General features: G+C 37.3%; 1 pseudogene; it reads left to right on the top strand.

Moving 5' to 3' along the window:
- Nucleotides 1-504: 504 nt before the first annotated feature.
- LOC134368959 (uncharacterized) lies at nucleotides 505-1,167 on the top strand (annotated as a pseudogene).
- Nucleotides 1,168-5,605: the final 4,438 nt, after the last annotated feature.

Here is a 5,605-nt window from a genome sequence, read left to right on the forward strand (position 1 = left end):
AGATCAGGGGTTCGGATGCCTGTAACCAGCAGCAAAAAAAAAAAAAAAAAAAAAAAAAGTTGTACCACAACAAAGCTAATATCAACAAGTGAAATTGTGAGCAAGTGATGGGTAAGAAATGTAAGTAGATGTGGTTTGTTGTGCTTAACATGTAGATCTCTGAGTTCATGTTCATTCCATTTTTCATTATAAAACTATGCATGTTTTCATTAAAAACATACAATATTTCAACTTTTGAAAGATATTGGCAAATTGTGCTCCAAAAAATGCCTTACAATTTGATATTGCCACCATGGTCATGGATTGTTTTATTCTTATCTAAAATATTTAGAACATGAATTGAAGGCCAGTATGTGTACAGAATACTTAATACTTTCAGACAAGAAGGCTGACATAAATATTTGGCTCTCTCTAAACCATGGCTGATACCATTTTTTTTTTCTCCTATTTGGTGTTCCTGGCTTGACTTCATGATGATCCTACCTCATCTTCAGTCTCTCTGAAATGAAGCAGCTGCTCTTCAAACTGATAGGCCTCCTCTTTAGTTACATGTCATGGGTTTTTGGTATAACCCTAGCTAACAGCAGATCCTGGCGCGTATGGTAATTTGACAGCAAGGTTGTTCACGTCGTATTCACTGGACTTTGGGAAGCTTTTTATTTTCAAAATTTTAACATCTCTGGTTCAATGGTTGATTTTCCAATGCACAGCACTATCAACGAAACCTGGGCCATTTCGACTGAAATTAAGTATGGGCGGGACCTGATATTGTTGGCTAATTTTATGAAGTCATCAGTCCTGATTTTCAGCTCAACAGCCTTTTGCATCAGCTGGATCAAGGCCCCATACCCAGATTTTATCCAGTCCTATTACAACATCTCTGCCTTCTTTCTTTTCTTCAGCTGTGTTTGTACGGCTGGTACAGTGACCTGGAATTTCGCCGTGGATTTTTATGGCCAAACCACCCTTGACTTTCCACTTAGCTTTCCTGTTGAAAAAGAAAGCCTAACAAAGAAACACTTCACCTATGTGTTTCCACTAGGAATCATAACTGCCACACTCTCACTAGTAAGTGCCAGCTTGTTCTGCTGTGAGGCATGTTTAACAAAACAGCTGAATCAAGTGAAACCCATGGCTGTGGCCAAATGTTCAGAGGAAAGCGTCTGAATTGAGGGCCCTTACTTTTTGGAAATGCTGCCAATAGCTTTCCTGAAGAAATTCCTACATACACATAATGTTGTTGTCATCTACTCATTTAAAATAAAATATATTTATCTGGCTTCTCAGGGAGTGTCTAAAGTTTATTCTCATATTCTCTTATGCTCCAATCTGTAAATCCCTTTCTTTGAAGCTTTTTACTTCCTGAAATCTGTAGGCAAATATCTTCGCTACATACACTGTGTCAAAATCAAAGGCAGAGAAAGTACTGGTATAATGCAGGTATGTATCAGGAAACACAACCGACTCCAAGATGAATGAAAGTTTAGAATAAGCTCACATGTATACATAGGAGAATATCATAATCATATATAGAGCTTAGAGATCTTTAAGGCATTATAGTTGGTTAAGTTAGAGCATGATTTCTTAACCTCAGCACTATTGACATTTGGGGCGGGGTTCTTTGGGCGGTAAGGAAGCTATACAGGGAATTGTAGTATGCTTAGCAGCATCCCTGGCCTCTACCCACTGGATGACCGTAGCACTCTTCCCTCCTCTCAGTTGTAACAACCAAAAATGTCTAGACTTTTCCAAATGTCTTTTTTCCAAAATTGCCCCTCACTGAGAACCACTGGGCTAGATGTAGTCAATGACCCAGGATGATGTGTGTTATGATGTGTTGAAAGGACTGTGAGAAAAACTTATCAAATAAAACTGAACAGGCTTAATTTAGCACAGCATTCATATGCCTGGGTCAATGACTATCTTCAACTCAGGACCCTATCAGAGGTGATTTTGCTTCTTCTCCCAGGGGACTTTTGGCAATGTCAATGTCAATGAAAAATGTAATCACTGGAGTATAAAACTGTGTGGTAGGGTTAGACAGCTGGATAGATATAGATGATGAGAGAACTGGAAAGCTTGGATGATAAGTTTGAAGAAATTGTGTGAAATAAAGCATGAAAGATAAAGAATTGAAAACACGACATATCATTTTAGAGGCATGGAAGATAACAGGGAGAAAGCCCAATACATGAAAATAGATTGTGAAAGGCAATAGTTGAAGTGTGGTTGAAATTTTTCCCGGATTAGTGCAAGATATGAAACCTTGGATTGAGAAAGATAATTGAGTCCAGAGTAGGCCGTTTTAGTCCATTTTGTGTTGCTACATCAGAAAAACCTGAGACTGGGTAATTTATAAAAGAAGGAGGTTTATTTGGCTTACGATTCTGGGACAGCCGCATCTGGCACAGGCCTCAGGCTGCTTCTACTCATGGCGGAAAAGTGGCAGCAGCCGGCAGGTACAAGCAGATCACATGGTGAGAGGAAGCAAGAGAGAGGAAGCAAGAGAGAGAGAGAGAAGGTGCCAGGGTCTTTTCAAGCAATGAGCTCTTGCGGGAACGAAGAGAGCAAGAACTCACTCATTAATCCCCCTTTCCCCATGGAGAGCATTAATCCGTTCATGAGGGATCCACCCCCATGACTCAATCAGTTTCCAATACTGTCACATTGAAAATCAAATTTCCATGAGTTTTGGAGGGGACAACACAGCCAAACTCCATCACTAACTAAAAATGCGTTCACACCAAGGCATGTCAGATGACAATGCAGGAACCTCAGATACGAAGAAACTTCTTTAAGGAAATGAGAAAAAACAGAAATTAAAGATTAAGGATCTACAATTAGACTAACAGACCCCAGGCTTCTCAACAAAAAGCAAAAACAGTAAAATAATATCTCCAAAGTTCTGAAACTAGTGATCAATCAGTAATTTCTATATCTACTAACTGATCACTCAAGAATAAAGACAAAACGAAGACAGTTTCAGACCAAGAACTAATATAAAAGAGACACTTGGTAAAGAAAATAATTGAACCCAGAATGGAGTTGGATCCAGAAGCAAGGATGAACAAGAAAATTAACATGCAGGTGGGTGAATCTAAGCCAGCACTGATCTTAATTTTTAATGTCTATATTATGGGTTCACATATAACATGTAAAGTAGGAGAGGGATAATTAGGGCTAAAGCTTTTTAATGTCTTTGTTTATTATGGGTCATTTATTACCTTTAGATTTTGCATATATATGTTAAAAATTTAAGAGTAACCACTAAACAAAAAGAATGAAAAGAAATTAAAGTTGGAAGAACTAAAAAGAAGCCAGACAATAATTTCTCAAAGGCAACACGATTGTGTCTGAAGAAAATGCATAGAAGGCTATATAGTCATAATTCCATGAAACAGAGCAGTGATTGAATGGTGATAGGAGTGGGAGTGGGGAATAACTGTAAATGGGCACAAAGAAACAGGGATGATAGGCATATTCTAGAACTGGAAATGCAGTCATAGTCCCACAATTATATAATTTACTAAAACTCTCTAAACCATATGCTCTAAATGAATGAATTTTATAGTATATAAACTATGCCTCAATAAAGATGTTTAAAATAAAACCTTACACATTCCTATACAACAGTGACAACTTTTAAAAAACTGTTTAAAAAAATATGCCATTTGCAATGATATGACAATGAGTAACTGTCCAAGGAATAAATCTAAAAAGTGATATACAGGACTTTCATGGGGATAAAAGAATCTTATTTAAAGTCATGAAGGACAAAATAATCAATAGAGAGGTAGACAATTATTCATAGATGAGAGGACTTGCTGTTGTAACTTTAGCAATTTTCCTCCATCTACTGCAATTCCTACTAAAACCCCACAAAACTTTTGTGTTCATTTGAGGACCATTAATTACCATGATAAAAGGTTAAACAGCAGTGACATAACACAATATAAGTCTATTTCTTATTCACGTTATGTGCAAAATGACTGTTCCTCTTAACAGTGACTCAGGATCCTTCCATCTTATAGACACATGTCCTCAACATGTAGGTAGCAAGATCTCTGAGCTTATCTGCATCTATCCAAAAGGAAAAGGAATGAGGAGTATCACTCACGGAGGATTTTATAGGCCAGCCTGGAAGTGGTATGGAGTATTACTGCTCACATAACAGTGACTAATACCAGCTATACAGCTGGGAGATTTGGTCCAGCTGTGTACCCAAGAGGAAAGAAAAATTGATTATGGGGACCACTGCAGTGTCCGCTGAAGTTTTCTATGAAGCTTGATTAGCTAACCTTAACTCACTTGGAAACACGAAGTGCCAACAGACGAGCCAGTTTAAGAGGTAAAAATGAGAGGATTTTTATTATCAGATCAGACTTTCTATAAAGCTATTTTTATTCATATAAGTGTGTATTAGTGTCAAAATATACAAAGAGGCCAGTGGATTAAAGTGCCTAGAAATGGGCTTAGCAATATATGACAGCTTGACCTATGGTCACTATACCATCAACATGTGGAAAAAGAACAAGACTTTTGAATAGCTGGTGCTAGGGAAATTAGTTATCCATAAAGGAAGAGATAAAATGAGTTCTATACCTGAAATTATGCAGAAGAATAAAACTACCCCCTTTATGATACTCTTAAAATACATAAGACTGCAGCATCAGGGTAAGGAAGGTTTTCTTAAATAATACACACACACATACACACACACACACACACACACACACACACACACACACACAAAGTATTTGGTAAAAATGGATACAATTGACTACATTGGCTGCCCATATAGAAGATTAGTACCAAGAATATTGGGGCTGCCTTGTTAACTCAGTCGGTTAGAGTGTGGTGTTGGTAAAACCAAGGTCAAGGGTTCAGACCCTCTATTACACACACATATAAAAAAGTATAGACAGAGATATTTTACAAATAAGAAGAAAAGATTCAACAGAAAAATGGGCAGAGTGTTTGAGTAGGCAACTCACAGATGTAAAATCTGAATGAAATACATAAAAAGGCAACTCACAGATGTAAAATCTGAATGAAATACATGAAAGTAAGCTAAACATCTCACATCAGGGAAACATACAAAAAACAATAATGAGTCGAAATTTTACACATATGAGATTGCAAAATGAATGCCTAGGTTCCCTGAATTACGTATACATAGGAATCACCTGGGAAGCTCCAAAATACTGATGTCTATACCCCATACTATAGTGTACCATTTTATTTGTCCAGACAGGCTTTCTCCACTACAGAGCTATTGACACTTTGGGCTGTGTAATTCTTTGTGGGGGCTGTCTTGTGCACTGTAGGATGTTTAGAAGTATTACAGGGCTCCCCCCTGATTAAATGACTGTCATATCTACCCTCCGCAGGTGTCTCATAATTTAAAACTTACAAAACAAACAGCATCTGATATATTCCTAACAGACTTCATTGGTAATTTTATTTTTCAGAAGCCACAGGAAAGAAAAAAAAGCAAGCTACTCTCCTAGACTTCATTTTTACATTGATAATGAAATCAAAGTCACTAGAATCTTGTAAGAATTTAAGGACTTTGCAAAAGCAGGATATAGGGTTTAGCCATATA

This window comes from Cynocephalus volans, chromosome Y (genome assembly GCF_027409185.1).
Source record: "Cynocephalus volans isolate mCynVol1 chromosome Y, mCynVol1.pri, whole genome shotgun sequence".
Lineage (NCBI taxonomy): Eukaryota > Metazoa > Chordata > Mammalia > Dermoptera > Cynocephalidae > Cynocephalus > Cynocephalus volans.